The sequence below is a fragment of the Rhea americana genome, unplaced genomic scaffold (genome assembly GCF_003343005.1).
Source record: "Rhea americana isolate MKP2758 unplaced genomic scaffold, rheAme1 scaffold_266, whole genome shotgun sequence".
In the NCBI taxonomy this organism is placed as follows: Eukaryota; Metazoa; Chordata; class Aves; order Rheiformes; family Rheidae; genus Rhea; species Rhea americana.
The window spans coordinates 282,431-291,592 of NW_028186386.1; positions in this window are offsets into that span (position 1 = coordinate 282,431).

Below are 9,162 nucleotides of genomic sequence, written 5' to 3' on the forward strand. Positions count from 1 at the left end.
TGCATGAAAATCCTCTGATGCTGCTACTAATTAATACATGTCCATATGTCATCTCATATGAAAACAACAAAGAAAATACTTATTTTTTCTCATGGCATGGCAGTGTCATTGAGACTTGTCTGTATTTGGCAGCTTGGGGTTCTCAAGGGTTTCTTAGAAAAAAGTTGTACAAAAATATCGCTCATGTTTCCATCTATCTCTCCATTTCTCAAGGAGTTTGGATACACTGCTGTAGGGGAGGCTACACTGAACCCCACTGTTTTATTGATTAAGTACCCCTGCTTCCACAGGCTGCCCTCCAGTCACTGTTATTAATGCGAGCGGATTCCTGAGGGTTGATACAACTTGCTTTATTAATAGGACTTGGACAGCTACATTGTCCTATGGACAGGGYTTGGGCAGCTGCATTGTCCTGTGAACAGGACAATCTGCCAACAACTGACCACCTGGAACCACATCTTTGTTTCCTCTGAACCACATCTTAGATCCACCGGCTGAATAAAGCTTTGTTGTATGACTTGTGGTCATCACTGTCAGCTGTATCTATAGGYGAGGAAAGGGGACTTACTCTAGGAGAGACAGATGCAAGTCACCTCCTCCCTGGTTCGGGGATGCCTGACCAGGAAACTCCTTGAGGTTAAGAGCCCAAATTGCTTGGTGATACATAGACTCTGCTTTATTTACTATTGATTGATCTTTCTTTCTATTCCTCTGATATGTGAATAGCCTATGCCTGTGAATTAATAACTTGTATCCTACTCATTGTTTATTTGTGTTGTGACATCATTTATAAGCATAACTACTGCAGGTCTGCATTTACTTTTTCATACCTACTGAAATTAAAAAGTGCAGAGGATACTTTGAAAAAGATTCAGTCTTGGTTCAGCTATCACAAACATACCACAACATATATAATTAGTTTCTAGAATGACTGAATAACTTCAGTTCTAGATTAGTTGTGGTAAATGCTATGAATTCAAGATATCTCCAGTTTAACTACAGCTGTCTGACTTAAGTTCCACTTTGAAACTCACATCAGCTTAGGTGAGAATCATGACAACTGATTCTTGTCATGGCTGCAAGGAAGGACACATCATACAAAATATCTTTGAGATTTTTGATAGATTTTTTCATTTTATTTTACTTTTTCTTGWAATGTTCAGCTCTATTTTTAAAATGAGTAAGTGAAAGATCTCCTTTTTATTTTATTTTATTTATTTTTTTCCATAGTCATCATCATTATACTCCCCCTCAAACAGTTCTGTTTGTAGGTGAAATTTTTACTAATCTGAAGGACATCACCCTCCTGCTTCTTCTTGAGGTCACTAGGCAAATTGAATATTCTTGATTGGATACAAACAGTTGTCAATTTCTACCAGTGTATTCTTTGAAATATTGCTCAGAGTTGAATCCCAGGAGCAGTTCAAAAAGTACTGCATGTCCAGGAATGATATACTAAGTAAGGTTGTACATTAGAGTGGAAAGGGTAGAGAAGAGCACTGTAAATATCTGTTGTCAATCTGAATTTACATTCTTGTAACTCCACAATAATCCCGTACAGTTTTCCTTATGTTCTTGGTCTTTCTATAACCCTGATAGGGAAATTAGATTGAATAACTTGGCAAAGCCTTATAATAAGTTTATGACCTTGCTTGGAATTCCCCTCAGCAGAGTATTGTTGGTTACTGACCTGCTGGTCATGGCGAGTACTCTATCCCTTGACTATGTCATGGTTTCGGGAATGCAAATACTCTAAGAAGCAATCAGCCGTTTTCTGTAAAGAATTTTGGAAGTATGCTGCTAATTGCGATGGCTGTATTTCTAAATTTGACTGAAAGCTCTAGGAATCAAAACACTGTCCCTGGAGTTCAGCGTGATTTATGAGTATGCCCTCTGGCTTTCTTATTCAGTCACCATGTCAGCCATAAATGGCAGATCTAATTAAACAAATATTGCCRTCTACAAGCTTTCCAATTTCTGTGCATGTGACAGTAAATAGTATAAAATTTTTCATTTATTCATCCTGGATCACCACAGAATACATGTTTTTTACTCCTGCTGTTCAGGTTATGCATAAAACTAAGAATAAAGTCTATATATAACAGTCATAYTCTAGTAGAAGTGATATGAATACTTTCATCCTTTATGTGATTCACCTGTACTGCTTTCTGTTACTCTTACAAATTCCTATGCATTCAGTTAAACAATGTGCTATGTGAGTAGAAAATTAAATAATAATCTGGGCTTGTTTTATATTCAGAAAATCTCCTACTGAGATTCTTTTCAAAAGCTCTCAGCATTGGAACCTATTTCTGTAACACAGAATAGCCATAGTATGTAAAATATAAGAAGTGAAAGTTTTATTAAGGAAAATATGGCTATCTACATCATGATAAATGAAAATATCTTTATCTTGGTGGAGTCCACTGGGAATCTTTCACCAATGCTTTTGTCAGAAAATGAGAATGCTTCACAGAAATTTTCAGTGTGAAGTTCTAAATGCATTTGTCTGTGGGGGTGGGAATATATTGTGAATGCACGATGTGTGTATCTGCATAAAACAGACATCTAAATAGCACAAACGTTATGTAAAAAAAGGTTTGTGTGCCATAAAAATGTCAMGCTATTCTCCTCTTGCAAGTAGTTATATAATACAAAATAAATAAATAAATAAAACAGTCTTCACCAACAAAATTTCTCAGGGCTCTGTGCTTAGAAAAAGGATTTAGGGAGGCAGAGAATGATCAGCAGTGTATGCAGGTCAAATTAGGTATTAGTTGCACAACTCTACGAAGATTTACACCATCCGCTGATCCACTCAACAGGCATAGCTGCTTATCTAAAACGAGGTGTGGTAAGAACATCTGTGGAAGAGGTGAGGAGGAGTCAAAGACTGGCAGTCCCAGCTTGTGAAACGACAGAGTGAATGAATTCGCATCAGGGCCAGGCATGCRTATCCCATTGTGTCAAAAGTGTGTAGCTGCTTCCTAGGCAGTAGCTGCCCAAGGGACAGGTACAGTGAGGGAAGTTACAGCACTGCTATCTCAGTCAGCAGAAGCATCCTCTGTTAGCAGAGACTGGAAGTCAGGAAATAGGAGGGTAAATGTGAAAAGAAAAAAAAAGACTGAGTCACGGCAGTATGTGCTGAGACCTACTGCAAGGCAGCACGCCATGGCAGGAGGTGGATGGCAATCCCAGCACAGAGCTGCCAGAGCAATGGCTGAAGCTGCAGCCGGAGCAGCACACACCCTAGAGAGGTGAAGGAGCACAGAAGGGGGATGGCAACACTCACTGCCCTGTCAGCAGTGCACACTGTGCCAGCAGCACAAAAACAGACCGGGCAGCATTGCCCTTGTTACACCCACATCCCTCCACAAGGGGTACGAACCATTAGCGTTATTTCTGCAGAGGGCAAAAACCTGGAGAGGTGCAGCAAAATGATTATACCAGATATGTATCAGAGAGCCAGCAGCACCAGTATGTCCTGATTGCTGTAGACACCTGCTCTGGTCTACTGTAAAGCCACACTTGCCCCACAGGTGTTCAGACTGACACCACGACAGCAATAGAAGACTTGAGTGGATTGTATATGGTTCARTGGTGGAAGTCCAGAGAGATCAGGGCACTTGTTTTGCAGGCAATAGCATTCTAAATGGGGCGGGAGAGCAAGGACTAGCCTGGWCATAGCACATAGCCTTCCATCCACAAGGAATGAGACTGATGGAAGGGGTGATCAAGCTGTTCAGAGAGCTGCTGTGCAAATGGTTCCCTCCTGGTCCTCTCACGGGTTGGAGCAAAACCATTCATCCTGCAACTGCCTGCCTCAATGAGCGCCCACTGCATGGCTCTCCCCTGCTCGTTTCAAAGGAGAATCCACTGAGCAGCCACATATACTTTACGTTCAACTGCTGCAGCCCCAATTTGCCTCCTGAGGTGAGCCGTATCTGGAAGTGCAGGCTTGGACCTGCAATTGGCACACAAAGAAATAACCCCAGACCCATAGAGCCACCATCTTTCAAGTATGGGTTTGGCAGCCACCATACCTCAAGGGTATTATGGTCACATGGTGCATCATAATAGTTTAACTTTCTGGAGGATGGATGTTATTGCAGGGGTCATTGACCCAAACTACTCTAAAGATGTGAAGATTGCAAGATTGCCATCCCTCACAGAGGATCCCAGCTCCTGTGATGTACTCAGGGAGATCATATAGCCCAATGGATTTGTGAGCAGATAGGTGTCCCCACTATCCAGGAAAGAGATTCCTTGTGGAATCWCCATGCAGAAGCTAAGAGGTTTCAGGTCTATAGGGTGTGCTGTGTGGATGCATGATCCAGCTACACCTGAATAGTCATAAGGGAAAATCATTGCTAATGGGTCAGGAGACAGGGGACACCTGCCTGGTAGTAATCTAAAGGGAAAGCGTCCCAGTCTACCATCTCCCTAGGAGACTTTCACCCAGAGAGCTGTGACCTGACAATTACACCAACTGGAGCTGCAGTGTTGCTGCTCTACATCCCAGCTTTGTATGCTGATGGCAGTCAGGACACCGACGGAATTGCAGTGAGCACRTTGAACTCAACAACCACAAGATAGAGAGCCTAGTTCAACTACTACACAACAGAAAGTGCAAAGAAGCAGTGCAGGACAGCTCCTGGCAGTGACTGTCATCTCGGCTGTTTAATTTAGGACCCTGGGAAACACACATTCTTCTCCTGCTCTTCTGGGCTGGTCAGTTGTGTGTACATACGTGTTATAATGGACTATACCGCGTAGATATGTATACTCACAATGATTTAGTTGCTGTTAGTCAGGCTAAGACCAGAAGAGCATGTCTGAACCTTGGCCACACACTGCTGGCAACACCACCATCACGTCTCAGTCAGTCAAGAAGTGGCATATGGTGAGAACAGCTGTGGGAAACGTGATGAGAAGTCAGTGACTGGCAGGGTACGTGATAGCAGGCCCAGCAWGTGAAACTATGCACTACCTACAAATTCCTGTCCGGGCCAGGCATGCATATCCCATTTTGTTAACAATGTTTAGCTGCTTCCCTCACAGCAGCTGCACAAGATTAGTGCAACTGAGCTGAGGACATAGTTCTAGCAGATTAAAGGGACCCTTACAAACAATGAGTTGAGTCCTGCCTGGGTGTCTGACCTGAGCCTCCAGCAACCTCCCATTGGCAACCTCCCCTCATGGTTCCCAGGGTTCCCCATGCAGTCTGTAATGTATGTTCTTTATTAAACTTATCCTGTTTAATCCCTTACGAACCTTGAGTGTCTCTCTCCCCTGTTTCCAACCTTCTCTTGCCCACCTTATAGTCACAGAAAGCCACTCCTTTGTGTAGAGATAAAGTCAGCGTTTTGTGGAATAGATGTGGTCAGTCACACTCCACATTACCCTGAGCTTCACAGACACCTCACCCTTGTCCATCTCCTCTGAGCTTTCTTCCACTCTGGGGATTTATTAGTCAGTCACAAGAACCTGGTCAGGAAAAGGTGACAAGGAGACATGATATTCTTCATGGAAAAATGCCCACCCTTCCCAAAGGAAGACAGCTGCAGAAATGATACTAATTGGGGCCAGCAGAGCTGGGAGCAACTCTGTGGAGAAGTCTTAGAGCCCAAGCAAGTAATAAGCTTGCATGGGCCAAAGAGAGATGTTTCAGGAAAATATTTTCCCATGAGGATAGCCAGGCAGGGGAGTCAGGACCTATAGAGYTTGTGCCATCTCCATCCTTGGCAATTTCCAGACTCCAATGAAGTAAAGCCCTAAGTAAGCTGGTCTGGCCCCATGACTGAGCCTGCTTTTGCAGTGGGTTGGACGTATGCATCCTGTGAACACTTTAGGTCTAAATTTTAGGAATTAACCTAAGCTGCATGTGATTCATTCCTGAGATATTTGATATACAGAAATCTGTACTGTTATTTGATAAGATGTATACTTTACAAGGGCAAATGCATGGCTCTTCCTGTGAATATTTTCTAAATGTTCTGCTAGTATACTATGCCTCTGAGAAATATATTCCCTGGCTTATAACATTTCTCAGTGCATAAATGCATAAATAGAGAGAGACTTGTTTCCAGATTTTTTCTTTTTGGAACAAACAGCTCTGAAAATGTTTGCTACCTGAAAGACATTTTATCCTGTTTTTGGCAGCTATCTTCCAACTTTATGCAGTAGAAAAATAGCCAGGAGAGAGGAAGAACAAATAACTGAGATTTCAGTAATAGGTGATATTCAGCCAGTGGAGGGAGCTGCCACACGTTTACAGATCTCTCTGGGATCAAGAGATGGAAAAAATGTTAATTTATTTTTAGAAAGCACATCTTAGCTGCTAAGAGCAGCTTTCACAGCCTTTCTCAGCTGGCTGCAGTACATATAACCTCTAAATAAATAAGAAATGTGAGTCTTGGGAATTAATTTCACTGCAACAGCAAAACTCTTCAGGGAGATGAAGAGTCCTTATGCTACCTTCACTCGTGCTCCTTTCAGGATGAGCTAAGAAACATTTGCAGATGAGATGGGTGAGACCAGGGCATCTGAAAGGCATTATATATCAGCTATAAGATTTTTTTTTTTCACTTTTAACAATTCAGTTGTCCCGTGGAAGCACTGATACAATTAAATCTCTTTCCAAGAAACATAATAAAAAGACAGGCTTTTTGAAAAGACACTTTTTTCTTCATCAGTGTCTTCAGGACGTCTTGATCTCAATAGCTATCATTTAGTGATGCAGAGAGCATTTTAAAGAATTTGGCTATTAATGGCAAACTTGCAACTCAGTCATCCACTTATGCTCCTGAAGTATAGTTTCAGATATATCTTCTCCATTTCTCTGAGCCACACTTTCTTTAATCAATGAATATGTTTCTTTTCTGGATGAATCAGAATACAAAGTGAAACATCTCTTATTTTACTCTTCTAAATGTTTTCATTAAAACACAAAGTGTTTGGGAATTAAAAATTACAATTTCTATTTGGAAAATTTCAAATACTGGTCCTGCAATATTCAAACAGCTTAATTTCTAACACCTGTTTAATAAGATTTGTATAAATATTCTTCTCAAAGTTAAAAGTACAGAGTTTTTGGTCTTTTTCAGTAAAAAGTTTTTAAATTAAAAATTTCAAAACAATAAAGGTAAGATACCTCATCTGCACAAAATCCAGAATCAGGGGAGATTTGAGTATTGAAGGATTTTTTTTTCTGTTGGAGGCCAATCATAGCTCTATCGAAAATAGCCATGGCTTTGGACAATGTTACTTTAAGAGACGGGATATTTAACACCATCCAGATGAAATAGATACCTCAAGCTGAAAATCATAATCCGTAGGTGAAAAAGACTGTGTTTTAGTCTACAGTTAAAATGTGTGTTTGAATTTGTTATTAAATATAACAATGCTAACAATAAGCTGCTGAAGAAATCTAACACACCTTATTTATGCTTTCATTCAAATTCGGTTAGGATCAACCCAGCTGCCTCTCACCGTGCTATACCAAATGGCTCTAGCTGAGCTCTAAAAGTGAAGAGCCCTGATTACGTCATTGTTGCATCCTCCTTAGTTCCTTCTCTCCATGACCATAACATAGACATCTGATAAAATTCTCTGATCTCTTTAATTAGAATTTGTAGCATTTTGCCACCTGCTTGACCCCTTTCTTCACCTTAGCCCACAAAGTAAGAAATGAGAAATTCCTATAATAATAGGTAAAATGTAAAAAATCTGTTAAATACTGCTATTGTATAGTTTGACTTTTGCCTGCTAGAGTTCACAAGAGTCCATTGTACTTGTCTTCTAAACAGTTTATTTTCTGCCAATATTTCACAATTATCTCAAATGACAAAAATTTCCAGTTTTGATGTAAAATAATAACATTCAGGTAGAAATAATGTTTTTCAAGTAGGTCTCTATCACAGAGATCTGTTGAAAAGCCATTAGTGGTGTTTTAAAAGCAAATTATTGTGGGAGAAGTTGATTATTCAATAAATTCAAAGATGTTATTATGTCTCATAGAATCAGGTCTTAAAGTTTTGATGATTTGGGATCTGTAAGAGGAAGTGATCAGTCCAATTACAAGTGCATTTGTTGACATGATCGATAGAACATGTATCAAAAGGTCTCAGTTAGAAGAAAGAGAAGAAAAGGATTTATTGGAAGAAAAACTCTTGAGATAATTGTGGACCTATTCTTTAATGTCATATCCTGGATATGGACATTTTAGCACAAGGACCCAAGGCAATAATTTTCTTTTTTTTTTTCTTAGTTGAAGGAAAATCAACATCAAAAGCTTTAGGATCTTTCACTACAAGATTGACRGAATCACTTGACCTGTTACTCAGTATGCAAATACACACACACATACACACACACCCTCTGTAAACGGAAGATTATTCAAAAATGAAGGTGCTATAGCTATAGCAGCAATTCTTTTCACCAAATATAATGTTCCAACTATTTTATATATAGTTGTACGCTATTCATAAAAGAAACTATTGAAAAAAAGGAGCCTAACACAAGGGAAAAAAATAGTGGAAACTGAACAGTTTAGAACTGATTTAAAGCCAGATGAAAGCAATAAAACTTAAATCAAGCTCAGATAAAAAAAAAAGTCAAATTTGTTATTCTATTCAAAATATAACTGCTGTCTATAGGTCTACTCTCCCTAGCAGACCAATAACTACTTTCATTAGATAATCTAATTCATACACAGTAMTTTTCTCAGCTTGACTAAAGTAAAGAGAGGGGAAAAAATTTTTCCTTCTTGCAAGACCAGGAAGATCTCTGCAATCTGTTCTGTGACACACAAAAGGAAAGAAATGCCTGAAAGCCCTCTCACAGCAAAATATTCTCCGTCCACTTCTTAGTGAATATAGAAGAAAAGTCAATATCCCAGAACATTTCTTCAACCCTTCTTCTGAGATCTTTATTCCCTGGCCTCCAATCCTGCCTTCCCTCAATCTCTTTCATTAGCTGATGGACACTGACACTCCATTTGCATGTTTGAAGATTTTCAGCTACCAGAACTGGGTGAGCAATGCACATGGGGTTTATTTATTTGCTCATTTATTTATCTTACAAAGTGCCCATTAGAAGATTAAATTTTTCAGAAAAACACTATTCATACTTATTCTCTCTCCTCTCTCTCTCTCTCTCTCT